Below are 17,938 nucleotides of genomic sequence, written 5' to 3'. Positions count from 1 at the left end.
GAAAATTAGTTAAACAATGACACTCTTCTTATGAATAAGAAAATTCATATAATAGAAAAGATAAGTACCAGACTGACAAGCACTGAGAAGTGACAGGACCACCCCAGTAGGCCTTAAGATACAGCATGGGTCTAAAGTGAATTATTCTCAACTTTTACAACCTCATGGTTTGTCTTGTTTGAACTTGTCACATCTTCCTTCTAAAGAAGTAAAATAGTAAACTATTTTTCCCTTTTGGAAGGGAAATGTCTGCCCTAGCCAGTCCTGTCATTGTTATTTGAAAGCATATAACTTAATTTCATAGGTTCATAGATGTAGAAGAATTTTGGCTCAGGATAAACTGTATCAAAAGTCTCACCACATCTGGTTTAAATAATATTTAGATAAGACTTTGGACTTTAGGATTGATGCTAGAAAAAGTTGAGATTTGGTTGGGATACAATGAATATGTTCTGCATGTTGCAAAGACATGCAGTAGGCCACGAGTGGAATGTTGTGAACTAAACATATTTGTATTCCTCCCAAGTATATGTAAGTCCTAAATCCCAATGTATCAGGAGATGGGGTCTGTGGGAGATATTTATGTCATAATGGTGGAATCTACACGAACAGGGTTAGTGCCCTTATTAAGAAACATGGGAGGGCCTGGAGTTGTGGCTCGGTGGTAGAGCACTTGGCTAGCATGTGTGAAGCCCTGGGTTAGATTCTCAGCACCACATATAGATAAATGAATAAAATAAAGTTCCATCAACATCTAAAAAAATATTAAAAAAAGAAACATGGGAGAGTGGTTGCACCCACATTCTTGCCACCAATATTTATTGTTGCTTTCTTCTTATTCTTCTTCTCCCTTCTTTTTTTTTTTTGGCAGGGGATTGAACCCAGGGCCTTGTGCTTGCAAGGAAAGCACTCTACCAACTGAGCTATATCTCCCACCAATGGGCCAAGGACATAAACAGACACTTATCAGAAGAGGATATACAATCAATTAACAAATATATGAAAAATGTTCATCATCTCTCGAAACTAGAGAAATGCAAATAAAACTACTCTAAGATATCACCTCACTCCAGTCAGAATGGAGCTATTATGAAGACAAACAACAATAAGTGTTGGCAAGGATGTGGGGAAAAAGGTACACTCATACACTGCTGGTGGGACTGCAAATTGGTGCAGCCAATATGAAAAGCAGTATGGAAATTTCTTGGAAAACTGGGAATGAAACAATCATTTGACCCAGGTATTCCTCTCCTCAGTGTATACCCAGAGGACTTAAAAACAGCATACTACAAGGACACAGCCACATCAATGTTTATAACAGCATAATTCACAATAGCTAAACTGTGGAGCCAACCTAGATTCCCTTCAGTAGATGAATGGATTACAAAAATGTGGCATATATACACAATGGAATATTACTCAGCAATAAAAGAGAATAAAAGCATGGAATTTGCAGGTAAATGGATGGTGTTGGAGAAGATAATGCTAAGTGAAGTTAGCCAATCCCCCCAAAGCAAATGTTTTCTCTGATATAAGGAGTGTGACTCATAGTGTGTAAGGAGGGGGGAGCATGAGAGGAATAGAGGAACTCTAGATAGAGCAGAGGGGTGGGAAGGGAAGGGAGGGGGAAGGCGCTTAGCAATGATGGTGGAATGTGATGGACATCATTACCCAAAGTACATATAAAAAATTGAATTGGGTGTCAACAAACTTTATATATAAATAGAGATATGAAAATTTGTGGTATACTTGTGTAATAAGAATTGTAAGGCCAAAAAATAAAATACATGTATAAAGGCATGAATTGGTGTGAATATACTTTATATGCAAACAGAGATATGAAAAATTGTGTTCTACTTTGTAAGTGTAAAAACAAATGTAATGCATTCTGTTGTCATGTATTTAAAAAACAAAATTAATTAAAAAAGAAAAGCAAACAATAAACAGCATTAAAAATTTTTTAAAAAGAAGATGGCAACCTACAAACCTGAGACAATATCCTCACCAGATGCTGCATCTGTTGGCACCTTGATCTTGAACATTTAAGCCTCTAGGACTGAGAAATAAATATTTGTTGCTTAAGCCATCCAGTCAGTAGTATTCTGTTATGAAGCCTGAATAAAGACACTAAAAACTGCCATTTAAAAAGTATTTGCCTTGGGCTTGTGTATATTTCTGTGGTAGAGTATTTGCCTAGAATGCAAGAGGCCTTGGATTTAATCTCTGGTACTGCTTTAAAAAATTGTCTACAAAGGTACTCTGCACTATTTTAACTCTGCACATTCCTTTAGTCATGTAAAGTCCTTCTCCTTTCAATATATCTAAATGAACCACGTATTTCTAATAGTTTCATCTTCTTAGAGAAATCTCTACCAGAGTCTTTTTTACCTATTCAAATATGGACCAATTAATCCCAAGTTTTACTACTTATCAGAAATCTTGAGATTTCATTTTAGCATCACCCTAGTATACCTTATGCCTTGATTTAGTGTTGGATACCCTTTCTCCTGGATCCCAAGTCTTTTTATTTCTTGATTCACTCTTCTACTTTGGTAGATCACATTCTCTAGCAGTTCCCTGAGGAAGAATATTTGAGAAATAAACTTTTTAAAAAAAAAGAAAAATAAGGCATTCAAGACTGCAGAGAATGACATCACTGGGGAAACATTAGAAGAGAATGAAGCTGGAGACTGAGGTGGGACAGATATCCCCAGCTTACCACTCCTGCCTCATCCCTTCCCACCACATCTCAAGCTCTGTTAAAGTGCAATTCATCTTCTCCACCCAGGACTGCCAGCAAAGTTGGGGTCTCCTTGTCCACATCCCAATAACCCAACCTATTCTCTTCAAATAACAACCAGCTCCAATTGACTCTGACTTGGGAGGCAATGTTTCCCATCTTCCAAGATTCACTTTAAATAGGAAAAAATGAATAATAAAACCAAGAATTAGAAACAATCTTTGCAGTCTGAAAAAAAAACAACTTTATTCTACCTTCATACTTATATGAGGGATAGTAAACAAGTCTAAGCTGGAAAAGAATTTCTCTCAGGATTTAAAGGCCTTGAATAATAGTAGTCTTATATCATCTACTATTGCTATAAAGAAGTGTGATAATAAGTCTTTTGATTTTTGATCCTTTGTATGGATCTGTTTTTTTTCTTTCAGCTTTGAAGCTGTAAGAGTATTTTTCACTAGTAATTTAAAATTTTATGCTATGTTTTGATGTGGATGCATTTTTATTCACTATCTGCATATTTGATAGGCCTTCTGAGTTGTAAGTTTGTATTTTGCAGGTCTAAGAACCATTTCCATAATTACTTCATTGATAGTTTCCTTATTTGCTTCGTTTTCTGCCTCTGAACTTGTGTTAAATAAGGTTGGATTTTCTGGACCGTTTCTCTAATTACTTATTTTTTTCTTTATTGTTTTTCTCTACTCTCAGCTGTATTTTTTAAACTTTGTCTATTAATCTTTTAATTGAGATTTTCATTTCAATCATCATGTTTTCAATTCTAAGAGCTACTTTTTGTTGTTGTTCTCTAAATGGTCCCCTGCATAATACCCTACTCTTTTTTTCAAGGATGTGGGTTTGAGTTAGTATGTGATGTTATTATTTTCATCCTGAAGGACTTCCTTTAGTATTTCTTGTAAGTGAATTCTGCCAACATGGGTTCTTTCAGTCTTCATTTAATAAGGAAAATATTTATTTTCCCTTTGAATTATAAAAGATTTTAATTTTGACAAAGTCTAGCTTTCTTTTTTGTTGTTGTTGCTGGTGTTTTGTGTATCATATCTAAGAATACATCACCTAATTCAAGGATATAAAGATTTACTCTGGGTTTTTTTGTAAGAGTTTTATAGTTCTTACCTTTAGGTCTTTGATCCATTTTGAGTTAATTTTTATAATTGGTGTGAGGAAAAGCTTACCTTGATTTATCAAGATAGTTTTAATTTACAAGGAGATACTACCTTATGTTCATTAAAAAGGCTACTGTTAAAAAGCCAGAAAATGCAGAGTGATACTGGCCAAATAATATTGTTATATTGTGTACTTTGTGCATGTATGAAAATGTAACAGATCTCATCATTATGTACAACTATAATGCACTAATAAAAATGTGGAGGAAAAAAACCCAGAAAATAACAAGAATTATTAAGAATGTGGAGAAATTGAAATACTTGTCCATTGTGGCAGGAATGTGAAATGGTATAGTAATTCACTATGGTGTATTCATATATGTACCCAGGAAAGTTATGTCACTTCCCTCTACCTAAAGGCAGAATCATTTCACTGCCTTTCTTATTTCTTTCCTCTCCCCTTACCTTCATTACCCTTTGTTTAATCTATTGATCTTCCACATATCAGAGAGAACATTCGACATTTGTTTTTATAGGATTAATTGTCATAAAGTCATTATTTTTTATGGCTAAGTAATATTCCATTGTGTATATATACCACATTTTCTTTATCCATTCATCTATTGAAGGGCACCTCAGTTAATTACATAGCTTAGCTATAGTGAAATTAGTTGCTTTAAACATTGATGTGGCTGTGCCACTATAGTATACTGATTTAAACTCTAAGATACATACCAAGGAGTGGAATAACTGGGTCAAATGGTGATTCCATTCCAATTTTTCTGAGGAATCTCCATACTGCTTTCCAGAGTGGTTGCACCAATTTGCAGTCCCACCAGCAGAGGGACTGAGTGTTCCTTTAGCCACACTCTTGCCAAATTTATTGTTACTTGTATTCTTGAAAATTGCCATTCTGACTGGAGTGAGATGAAATCTCAGTATAGTTTTACTTTCCATTTTTCTAATTGATAGAGATAATGAACATTTTTTTCATATATTTGTAGGCCATTCATATTTCTTCTTCTGTGAAGTGTCTGTTCAGTTCCTTTGCCCATTTATTGATTGGATATTTGTTTTTTGGCATTGAGTTTTTTAAAATTCTTAAATTTATTTTAATTAGTTATACACGACAGTAGAATGCATTTATACACTTCGACATATCATACATAGATGGGATATAATTTCTCATTTTTCTGAGTGTATATATTGCAGAATCATATTGGTCATGTAGTTACATATATACATACATTAATAATGTCTGTTTCATTCTACTATCTTTCCTATCCCCATATCCCCTCCTCTGCCCTCCCATCACTTCCCTCTACCTAATTTAACGTGACACTATTCTTCCCTAGTGCCTTACACCTTATTGTGAATTAGCATCCGCATATTAGAGAAAACATTCAGCCTTTGGTTTTGTGGGATTGGCTTATTTTGCTTAGCATGTTATTCTCCAACTCCAACCATTAACTGGCAAATGTCATAATTTCACTCTTCTTTAAAGCTGAGTAATATTCCATTGAGTATACATACCACATTTCTTTATACATCCATTTATTTAGGGACACCTAGGTGGTTCCATATTTTAGCTATTGTGAATTAAGCTGCTATAAACATTAATGTGGCGGTGTCACTATAATATGCTGATTTTAAGTCCTTTGGGTATAAACCAAGGAATGGGATAGCTGGCTGAAATAATGGTTCCATTCCTGGTTTTCTGAGGAATCTCCATACTGCTTTCCATAGTGGTTGCACCAATTTGCAATCCCACCAGCAATGTACAAGTGAACATTTATCCCCATACCTTCACCAACACTTATTGTTGCTTGCATTCTTGATAATTGCCATTCTTATTGGAATGAAATAAAATCCTAAGAGTAGTTTTGATTTGTACTTCTCTAATTGCTAGAGATGTTAAACATTTTATATCTTCTTCTGTAAAGGGCCTGCTCAGTTCCTTAGATCATTCATTAATTAGATTAGTTGTGGGTTTTTTCTTTTTTTGTGTCAATTTCTTTAAAAAAAACTGGAATATATATGCAGCAAAATGAAACTAAAATATTCTGGAGATTAGTACTGTATCTGATGTGCATGTGGTAAAGATTTTTCCCATTCTATAGGCTCTCTCTTCACATTATTGAAGATTGTTTCCTTTGCTAAGAAGAAGCTTTTTAATTTGAATTCATCCTATTTATTGATTCTTGATTTTATTTCTTGCACTTTAAGTCTGGTTAAGGAAGGGAGGTCCTAAGCTGGCATGATGAAGATTTGGGCCTGCTTTCTCTTCTATTAGGCACAGGGTCTCTGGTCTAATTCCTAGGTTCCAGATCCACTTTGAATTGAGTTTTTTTCAGGGTGAGATCTAGGTTTTGGTTTCATTTTGCTGCATATATATTCCACTTTTCTCAGCACCATTTGTAGAAGAGGCTATCTTTTCTCTGATGTATGTTTTTGGTGCCTTTGTCTAGTATGAGATAACTGGATTTATGTAGATTGTCTCTGTGTCTTCCATTCTGTACTGTTGGTCTACATGTCTATTTTGGTGCCCATACCCAGCCATTATTGTTATTATAGCTTTTTGTATAGTTTAAGTTCTGGTATTGTGATGTCCCCTGCTTCACTGTTCTTGCTAAGAATTGCTTTGACTATTCTGGGTCTCTTATTTTCCCAAATGAGTTTCATGATTGCTTTTTCTATGAGGAATGTTGTTAGGATTTTAATTAGAATTGTATTAAATCTGTATAACACTTTTGGAAGTATATCCATCTCCTCGGTCTATACCCAAAGGACTTAAAATCAGCATACTACACAGCCACATCAATGTTTATAGCAGCACAATTCACAATAGCTAAACTGTGGAGCCAGATGCCCTTCAGTAGAGGAATGGATAAAAATAAATGTGGCATATATACACAATGGAATATTACTCAGCAATAAAAGAGAATAAAATCATGGCATTTGCAGGTAAACTGGTGGTATTTTATTGGCATGTAAGTTTTCAAAATAGTTTCTGAGTGAAGTTAGCCAATACCCAAAAAACAAATGCTGAATATTTTCTCCGATATAAGGAGTGTAACTCATAGTGGGTAGGGAGGGGAAGCATGAGAGGAATAGAGGAACTCTAGATAGGGCAGAGGAATGGGAGGTAAAAAAAAGGGGGCAAGGATGATGGAAAGATAGACATAATTATCCAACGTACACGTATGAAGACACGAATTGGTGTCAACATACTTTATATACAGAGATATAAAAAATTGTGCTGTGTATGTGTAGTAAGAATAGTAATGCATTCTGCTGTCATTTATTTTTTAAAGTATCAATTAAAAACACTTTTGGAAGTATGACCATTTTGACAATATTAACTCTGCCTATCCAAGAACATGGGGAATTTTCCCATCTTCTCTGTTTTAAAAAATATTTTTAGTTGTAGATGTCATGATATCTTTATTTTTTTATGTGGTGCTAATGAACCCAGTACCTCACATGTGCTAGGCAAACACTCTACCACTGAGCCATAACCCCAGCTTGAGATCTTTCCACCTTCTAAGGTCTTCTTTAGCATTATGTAACTTTCATTGTAGAGGTCTTTTACCTCTTTTGTTAGATTGATTCCCAAGTATTTTTTTTTTTAGGCTACTGTGAATGGGGTAAGTTTTCCTAATTACTCTTTCAGTGGATTCATCACTGATCATAGAAATGTATTTGATTTATGGGTATTGGTTTTATATCCTTCTACTTTGATGAATTCATTTATTAGTTCTAGAAGTTTTCTGATGGAATTTTTTGGATCCTGTAAATATAGAATCATGTCGTTGGCACATAGTGATAGCTTGAGCTACTCTTTTCCTATTTGTATCCCTTTAATTTCTTTTATCTGTTTAACTGCTCTGGCTAGAATTTCAAGGACTATGTTGAACAGAAGTGATGAATGAGGGCATCCCTGTCTTGTTCAAGTTTTAGAGGGAGTGCCTTCAGTTTTTTCCATTTAGAATGATGTTGGCCTTGGGCTTAGCATAGAAAGCTTTTATAATGTTGAGGGGGTGCTGCTGTATTTTGTCAAAAGCTTTTTCTGCATGTAAAGAGATGATCATACGTTTCTTATCTTTAATTCTACTGATGTGATGAATCACATTTATAGATTTCTGTATGTTGAACCAACCTTGCATCCCTGAGAGGAACTCCACTTGATCGTGGTGCACCATCTTTTTAATGTGTTTTTTGTATGCAATTTGCCAGGATTTTATTAAATTTTTTTGCATGAATGTTCATCAGAGATATTGGTCTGAAGTTTTCTTTCCTTAATATATCTTTGTCTGGTTTTGGTATTAGGGTGATACCAGCCACATAGAATGAGTTTGGAAAAGTTCCCTCATTTTATATTTCATGAAATAATTTGAGAAGTATTGGTATTAGTTCTTCTTTGTAGGTCTTAGGACTCAGCTGAGAATCCACTGGTCCTGGGCTTTCCTTTGTTGGTAAGCTTTTGATGGGATCTTCAATTTCATTACTTGAAATTGTTTTGTTTAAATTTTCTATGTCCTCTTGGTTCAATCTGGGTAGATCATATGTCTAGAAATTTGTCAATGTCTTCAAGATTTTCTATTTTATTGGCATGTAAATTTTCAAAATAGTTTCTGATTATCTTATGTTTTTTAATGGTATCTGTGGTGATACTTCTTTTTTACCTCATGAATTTGAAAAAATTGAGTTTTTCCCCTTTTTCTCTTGGTTAGTGTAGATAAGATTTATCAACTTTATTGATTTTTTTCCTAGGAACCAACTTTTTGTTTCATTGATTTTTTAAATCATTTTTTTGTTTCAATTTCATTGATTTCAGTTATGGTTTTAATTATTTCCTGTTTTCTACTGCTTCTAGTGTTGATTTCATCTTCTTTTTCTAGGGTCTTGAGATATAATGTTAGGTTATCTGGTATCTTTGTATGTTTTTAATGAATGAGCTCAGTGCCATGAACTTTCCTCTTAGAACCGCCTTCAAAATGTCCCATAAATTTTGGTATGTTGTGTAGATATTCTCAGTTATTTTAAGATTTTTAATTTAATACCTGATTTCTTCTGTTATCCATTCATCATTCAATAGCATATTATTTAGTCTCCACATATTAACTTTTTTATTTTATGTTGATTTCTAATTTCATTTCATTATTATATGATAGAATCTAAGGTATCCTCTGTTTTTTTGAATTGCTTTGTATTATTTTGATGACCTAAGATGTGATCTATTTTAGAAAATGATCTCTGTGCTTCTGAGAAGAAAGTGTATTCAGCCATTGATAGATGAATATTCTATATATGTCTTAAGTCTAAATTATTACTTATATTTCTTAGTTCTATAGCTTCTTTATTTAGTTTTTGTTTGGATGATCTATCCAGTGATGAGAGAGGTGTGTTAAAGTCCCCCAGTATTATTTTGTTGTGGCCTAATTAATTCTTGAAATTACAAAAGGGTTTGTTTGATATACATAGATGCTCCCTTGTTTGGGGCACAAATATTTATGATTGTTATAAGTGATTGATATATGTTTCCCTCAAGCCATATGAAATGGACCTTCTCGGTCCCTTCTCATTAACTTTGGCTTAAAGTCCACTTTATCTGAGAATAGAAACCTCTGCTTGTTTATGAGATCCAAATGAATGATATGATTTTTCCCATTCTTTTTACCTTCAGTCTGTGGATGTCTGCCTATGAGGTGAGTCTCTTGGAGACAGAATATTGGGTCTTGTTTTTTAATCCAATTTGCCAATCTATGTTTTCTATATATTTATTTATTTTAGTTTCAGGTGAACACAATATCTTTTTATTTTTATGTAGTGCTGAGGAGCGAACCCAGTGCCCCATGCATGCCAGGTAAGCGTGCTACCAATTGAGCGACATTCCTAGCCCCCAATCTATGTTTTTGATTGATGAGTTTAGGCCATTTACATTATTATTGAGAGATGTTTTTTATTCATTCTCACTTTGATTTATTTCTGATTTTAAATTTGTATTAGTTTCTCCTCTGATTGACTATTCTTCTAGTGTAGTTCCCCCCTTTGCTGGTGTTTAATTTTTCCTTTCTTCTTCATGAACTATTTTATTGAGTATGTTTTGTATTGAAGGCCTTGTAGTTGAATTCTTTTTAATTTAAATTTAATTGATTTTATTTTCTAAATACACAACAGCAGAATGCATTGCAATTCATGTCTTTATACAAGTACTTTGGGGTTTTTTTGCTTTACAATGATTATTACACGTACATACCACAATTTTTCATATCTCTGTGTATAAAGTATGTTGACACCAATTAGTGTCTTCATAAATGTACTTTGGATAATGATGTCCATCACATTCCACCATCCTTGCTAATCCTCTGCCCCCTCCTTTTCTCTCTCTTTCCTCAATTCCTTCCATGCTTCCCCTCCCTACCCCACTATGAGTCAGCCTCCTTATATCAGAGAAAATATTCAGCATTTGTCTTTTGGGGACTGGCTAACTTCACTTAGCATTATCTTCTCCAGCACCATCAGTTTACCTGCCAATGCCATGATTTTATTTTCTTTTATTGCTGAGTAAAATTCCATTGTGTATATATGACACATTTATTTTTATTCATTCATCTACTGAAGGGCATCTAGGTTGGCTCCACAGTTTAGCTATTGTGAATTGTGCTGCTATAAACATTGATGTGGCTGGGTCCCTATAGTATGCTGTTTTTAAGTCCTCTGGGTATAGTTTGAGGAGAGAGATAGCTGGGTCAAATGGTGGCTTCATTCCCAGATTTCCAAGGAATCTCAATAATGCTTTCCATATTGGCCGCAGTCCCACCAGCAGTGTATGAGTGTACCTTTCCCTCCACATCCTCGCCAACACTTATTGTTGTTTGTTTTCATAATAGCTTCCATTCTGACTGGAGTGAGATGATATCTTAGAGTAGTTTTGATTTGCTTTTCTCTGATTGCTAGAGATGATGAGCATGTTTTCATATATTTGTTGATTGATTGTATATCCTCTTCTCAGAAATATCTGTTCAGGTCCTTGGCCCATCTGTTGATTGGGTTGTTTTTTCAGAAGGTTTGTATTTAATCATCAGATCTGCAGCTTAATTTTGCCAGATATTCTTGGTTGGCATCCAATTTTTTTCAGAGGTTGGCAAATATTATTCCAAGACTTCCTGGTTTTGGGGGTTTGGGTTGAGAAGTCTGCTGAGATGCGGATATAAATCTTAACTGTCATTTTTCTCTATCAGCCTTTAAAAGTCTATCCTTATTCTGTATGGTAGGCATTTTCATAATAACGTGCCTGGGCTTGATTCTATGTAATTCTGTATACTTGGGGTTCTGTAAGCCTCCTGTGTTTGATTTTCCATTTCCTTCTTAAGTTTTGGGAAATTTACTAATATTATTTCATTGAAAAGTTTGTGCATTCCATTGGTTTATATCTACGAGCCCTCATCTATGCCAATAAATCTTAAATTGGGTCTTTCCATGTTTTTCCATATTTTTTGAACATTCTGTTTGTGTTCTCTTAACATCTTTTTCCACGGTCAACTTTATTTTCAAGACCACATATTTTGTCTTCATTTTCTAAAATGCTACCTCTCAAGTCTAGTCTGCTGGTGATTCTTTACATTGAGTTTTTAATTTGGTTTACTGATTCCTTCATTTTGATAATTTCTGACTGATTCTTTAAAATTCCTATTTCCTACTTAAGTAGTCTTTCCCTTCTTTGATTTTTCTGATTTTACTCCTGACATAATATTTGATCTCACAGATCAACTTAACTCTAGACTTTCTAAATTCCTTCTTGCTTGGACATTTCCATCACTGTGATATCATGAGATTCTGTTAATGTGGTATTTTGATTTGTTTGTGATGATTTATTCCCTTGATTTTTCATGTTGTTTGTGTGTCTACCAAAATTTTCAGTAAGAATCTGAGGTGGTAGTGCTTCTACCCTATGAATTTATAGTGTTCCTGAAGATTTTTAGTATCTCAGATTTTAGAGGAAGACAAATAATAACATCAAATGCAATCAATATTCAGCATTAAACTACTTAGTTCTTATTTTGGAATCTACATTGTTAATTGGTACTCTAAAAAGAAATTGTATACTATGAAATTATCAATAGTAGAGACATTATGTTTACAAAAGGGTTTGCTATTTCAAAAAGGTGAAGAGGGAGAATTCAGAGGATGTAATAATTGAGACAGAGGATGAGAGAGAGAAAGTGGTAGTAAAGAATTAAAGGAAGAGTGAGAGAACAATATAATTTGGCTGTGCACAAAAGAGAGAAAGATAATTGAGAGAAATAGGAGAAAATATAAAAGAACAATAACAAAAGTTTAAAAAATACATAAAACAATACCAAGGCAAAACCCTAGTCCTCAAAAGACAGAATCATGAAAATTATTACCTTCAAGAAATGCTAGAGGGCTGGGGCTGTAGCTCAGTGGCAAAGTGATTGCCTAGCATGTGTGAGGCACTGGGTTCAATTCTCAGCACCACACAAAAATAAACAAATAATATGAAGACATTCTGTCCATCTATAACTATAAAAAATAAAATAATAAAAAAGAAATAAAGAAATGCCAGAAAGAAGAAGTATGAGACAAATATGCCTATGTATAATTGTCCATGGAATATTAGCATACAAGTTTGGTGGGTTTTTTTTTTAAGTTTCCTGATGCAAGATGAAGGAATTATTTCTATTGTGATGGTCAAAAAATTGACTATAATATTATGTGTTGGTTGTCAGTTCCCAATTGTCTTTTTTCCCCTTGAGGTATGTATTGTGCATATGCAAGACTAGTAGTTGAGGGCTGTTAATTCCTTCTTTCTGTGGAGCTAGTTATGTTGCCTGCTTTCAGCTTCCCTTTTCAGCAATATGAGGCGCAGTGGATTGGAAGGTATTGTCTCCTTCACTCAAAGTGAGGGGTCACTGTAGAATTCTGTGAAAGGGATTCTCAGAGGTGGTGCTCCTAGAGGTGGGGTTTGGGTCTAGCTAGACCCCTGGTGTTTTGTGGAATGATGTTTGGTGCAGCTTTTAAATCAGCACACCACCAGAGCCAGGCTGCTTCTGGTCTGCACTGGGCATTTTTATCACTTGAATCTCCTCTGGATTCCACTTGAGCAGTCCTTTGCCCCCCTTTACCTCCCACAAGTCCCATATCTTTCCTACCTAGGCTCAGTCCCAAAGTGTACATTCATTCCCTCCCCCCTCCCCCCAATCAAGTCCCTGGTTGTCCCCAGCTGGTTCTGCCAACCATGAGACTCAAAGTGTGAGAGATACCCAGGACCTCTCAGGTCTGAGTGTCTCAAAATTCCCTGGGTATAACACTTTCCATGCCTGAATTTCACCTGGTTTTCTAGTCATACTCTAGGTCATGGTTGGGCCTCTGCCAGTCAAGTTTTTGGCCCAACTGGAATTACACAGGTCTGGATGCCTGGGTTTGGACCCATACCTGGGAGAGATATGGCACAGCAGGAAAATATGGCTACTGACCCTGCTCTCTGCTGGTCACTGGGAGACAGGTAGTATCCCTCTCACATGAAAACAAAGTGCAGCTCACCCACTGGATCAGCTTGACAATGTCCCTGATCACTGTCCTCTCTGTTTCAAGGCACACCTAGATGCTACCTCAAATTTGGACTCTCTCAGTCTCTTTTTCTGACCTGCCCATGGGGGATCTGTATCAGCAGCTGCTGATGCCAGGGCTGGATTTTTCTTTCTTTTATTTATGTTTTTAATTTGATTCTATCCAAAGTTCTAGGCCATTCTGAAAGTCCAGTATTAAGTCCCAGTAGGATTTCTTTGTTTTTACTGACCTCAAAGAAAAGCTATTTGTCCTCTTTTCTGGTCCTATGCCATGGAGTAGTTTGAAAAGTAACCTTCTCTACTCTACCATCTTGTCCCATCAGTTTTTTTTAATAGTTAGTGTATTGGGGTATGCATGATAGTGAGATTCATAATGATATATTCATATATGTACATAGGAAAGTTAGGTAAGATTCAGTCTGTTGTTCTTCCCCTATCCTGTCCCTTCTCCCTCCACCTCAGTACCTTTCATCTAGTCTACAAATCTTTCTTCTATTTTGATGGAATCCCCAACCTCCTTTTCCCTTTTTCTCTCCTTTTCCCCTTATTTTGGACTAGGCAAATAAGAGAAAACATTCAAATTTTATCCAAAGGAATTCTAACCAAGATCTTAAAGAGATAATTTTACACCCATGTTCATAGCATTATTCACAATAGGCAACAGGTGGAAGCAACATAAGCACCCATTCTTGACTGACAGTTTTATTCTTTCCTTTCAGCCAACTGAATGGGTACACTATTAAACTTTTTTTTGTAACTTCTATTACTTCTGATAATGAAAGTAATTTCTGATAATGGAAGTCATTAATTAATATTGTTGTTTTCTTGCTTCTGACAAGGAATTTTTCTCTTGCTGCTCTCAAAAACTTCTCTTTTGTGGCTTTTAATAGTTTGAGTATATTGTGTCTAGGTATTGCTATCTTTACATTTATCCTACTTTAGTCTCACTGAAGTTCGTGGATTTACAGTTTTTCAACAAATTTTGGAAGTTTACAGTGATTATTTCTTATTTTTTTCCCATATTCTCTTTTCTCTTTCTTCTTTCTCTTGCCCAGAATTCCTACATTTGTAGTCCTGGATGTATCAGACTGCTGTAGCTTTTATTTTGCGACCAAACACTGAACTCTTTCTACATTCAAGGAGTTGAGCAGTCAAAAATGGGTAAGAAATAAGTTCAGAGTCCTAGATTATATTGTCAACATGGTTTTTCTAGCTCTAATAGTCTCTCTTATTTTTCTGCACACATACATTTATGTCCTTACTGTTTGACTCATGACTTTGCTTTTGTTACTTTTCATGCTTGTATATCTTCTCTTCTTAAATTTATAATAAAATCCAAAATTGCTGAATGTCTATGAGGCCTTGCATAAGCTGGCCTCTGCTTAACTCTTGGATCACTTTATGACATCCCCATTCATCTCACTCACTACATTCTAGATATACTGACCTCCTCTCAGTTCTCTGAGATTAACAAGTTTTCTCTTACCTCTAGACCTTTAGCTTAGAACCCATTATTCCCTCTTTGCTTCCTCACACTTTAGGGCTTAGCTTGAATGCCACAAGAGCTTTCCTATTTTTATCTATATAAGGTCTTCATGACATAATAAAAGATTTATCTTTATGGCACTTATCATAATTTTCATATTATATACTTATTTATGTGATCATGTGTTTAACCATGAGCTCCAGGCAGATAAACAGGTATCTCTCGTTCTCCTTAATATACCTAGCACTTATCATAATAAGTAGCAGAAAATATTAACAAATATTTTTTTGAATAAATAAATTAACATCCTATATCCTGGCCATTCTTTAGTTTAGCTATTTCGATCTTCTCCAAACCCCTTTTTAGATTCTCTGTCCTCAATGATTCTCTTCTTTCCTGATTTCTTATTGCACTTAAAATCTTGCTACATGTCAAGAAGATATTTTACTGTCTGACTTTTCCACTTGGCTGGTTTGTTATTTAAAGTCAGGAACATGTATCACATCTTTTGGGAACACTGTAATGTCCTATTAGATCTCTTTAGAAACAAGGGAACTTCTTTTTAATCTCTAGATCTAGCAGATATTGAAGGGTCCCTCAATGAGAGACCCTTAGTAAAGGCTTATTTAAATTTAATTGCTCAACAAAATTTTTTTCAGGTCTTATGCTTATCACTGGGGGGAAAATAGCACAAGAAATATATAAGGAAGTCCCATTCTAAGGGGGAAAATCTATAGGCACGTGCACAATTACAATGTAATATCTACTAATGAAATAAAGCTAGGTACAGAGTAAACATGGGCAAAGTCAATTCCTAGGGCTTGATTCTACTCACAAACTTTGAGGAAATTTTCAACAAGTTGAGTTTTAAAGAACAGACAAACATCAAATTAAGAAGGGGTAGGGAAACAAGTTTAGAGAAAGCCAAATAAGTTACCAAAGTTAAACTGAATTTATTTTAAAGTTGGAGAATTAGGTAGAGTCATAAGCCAGGCCTTCTACACAATGTTAAACAGCAAGTTCTATAGCATAAATGCTAACTAACACCAACAGTTTACATTTTTAAAAGAAAAGTATGGTGTGAAGAAAGTAGATTCAGGGAGCCTATATTTGGGTAGAAATATGAAGGATCTTGGATAACAATGTGGATGGAATAGGAGAAGTGATTTGGTTGATGTTTAGAAAGCAGAAGTTGAAAGGACACTGATTAACAGAGAAGGGAAAGAGATAAAGAAGGAGCTTACAACAATTCCAAGGTTTCAGATGCTCTCTAAGCAAATGATAATGCCTTTTACCTGATTTAAAGAGCATGGGCAAAAGTTTATGTGTGAAGCAAAGAAAATGAATTCAGTTTTTATATATTGAGATAGGTATGTCTGAGGGACTGTGGGGGCAGGCCCAAGATGGCTATATTTAAGTTCCCTTCTGAGACTTCTGGCCTGCTATGTTTTAGTATAAATACAGTCAAGGTCATAAACACCATGATTCAGCATATGTACTCAAGATTATAAATATTTGCTTGTGCATGTGCACTCACATAACCCAATGGCATCAGGGTTTCTTTGGCTCACACATGATAAAGGCCTATTGCAAAGATAGGCAGCTATTGCCACCTTCAAATAAAGCATGTCTTCAATTCCAACTGCACCTTATATCTTCTTTCAACTGCCAGAGTCCTGAACCTTTTCCCCAGGATCTAAGCACCCTGCAGGACAGGGACATCCAAGGGCACATGCCTGGTAGAGAAAAGGAAATGAGGGCCTGAAACTCAGGGGAGAGGTCTCTGAGATTTAGATTTTATGACCAAATATTTGATTCTATTCTAAATGATGAAATGTCAAAAATGCTAGTTAAGCAACCAAGGTCCTGCTAGCTGCTGCACATTTCCTTCTGCAGATTGTCTAATACTTATCAGTTAACCCATACTAGGATGTACTGTATGATTTTGCAGTGTCTTTCATTTTAACCCTTCCAGGTTTGCATATGAAATCAGCAATGAGACAAAATGGAAGAATATCTGCTCTTCTCTTTAATTAGCTCTTTCTGCCCACATGTATGTGCTCTTTGGCACAGAGGTAAGTATAGTAGAAATGCTGAAAACTAGATTAGCACCATTTAATTAGAGGTTAGACAAGCACTATTTGGTTAAAAAGACAGACACTCAAGAAAACCTCTTTTTAAAATTTTTTTTGTTTAGATGGACACAATATCTTTATTTTATTTATTCATTTTTATGTGGTACTGAGAATTGAACCCAGTGCCTCATGCATGCTAGACAAACACTCTACCACCAAGCTACATCCCCAGTTCCTTAAGAGAACATCTTGATGAGAAGATATAATTAAACATTCTGTGTCAATACCCTGAACACCTGATATATCACTAACCTTTAATGATTTCTCATAAACTGCTTCAAGAAAGTAATACATGACTAATTTAATAACCTAACCATAAGAAAACCCTAATTCTTTGTTAACAGTAGTTCAATGATCTAGAATTTTTGAGGGTTTATACAGCTATCCAAATGCTAATAGAAGAAAGAAAGACAATCTGTTGATTTTAGATCTAGATCTAAAAGTTTCTTATTAGTTTACTGTTAAAATTAAATTTAAGAAAACTAAAAAAAATAAAGAACATTCAATTAAGGACTTTATAATTTCTTTTACAGTGGGAAAGTGATATACTTCTCTTCAATATCTAGAAATTTTTATTTTCTTTTAATTTTTAAAAATCAATTAATTTTTTACAGTATTGGCAATCAAATCTAGGGTCTCAGACATGCTAGGCAAGTACTCTGCCACTGAGCTGCATCCCTAGTCTGACTATCAAGAAATTTTTAAATGATCTAAACATTTCTAGCAGCTCTACAAAAAATTTTTATATTTCTTTAAAATACTTTATAGTTTTTAAGGCTAAATTATAAATAATAAATTCAAAGATAAAATAGTTGGTCCACTGATGACTTCTCTGACAAATTACAAATCAGAATACTGGGGTG

The 17,938-nt window shown here is 34.8% G+C and overlaps 1 protein-coding gene and 1 long non-coding RNA gene across 16 annotated transcripts in view; one reads left to right on the top strand and one right to left on the bottom strand.

Moving 5' to 3' along the window:
• The window catches only part of LOC144376260 (uncharacterized), a 114,927-nt gene extending 112,779 nt beyond the window's left edge, over window positions 1-2,148 (top strand). The window contains exon 4 of the long non-coding RNA XR_013436507.1: window positions 872-2,148. This is a non-coding gene — a long non-coding RNA (uncharacterized LOC144376260). The remainder of the gene's footprint in view (window positions 1-871) is intronic.
• The window catches only part of Dock3 (dedicator of cytokinesis 3), a 586,580-nt gene that overhangs the window by 221,098 nt on the left and 347,544 nt on the right, over window positions 1-17,938 (bottom strand). The gene's annotated exons all lie outside the window — the stretch shown is intronic.

The sequence above is a fragment of the Ictidomys tridecemlineatus genome, chromosome 3 (assembly GCF_052094955.1).
Source record: "Ictidomys tridecemlineatus isolate mIctTri1 chromosome 3, mIctTri1.hap1, whole genome shotgun sequence".
In the NCBI taxonomy this organism is placed as follows: domain Eukaryota; kingdom Metazoa; phylum Chordata; class Mammalia; order Rodentia; family Sciuridae; genus Ictidomys; species Ictidomys tridecemlineatus.
Note: the sequence above shows the minus strand (reverse complement) of the source record. Positions and strands in the feature narration are given on the sequence as shown.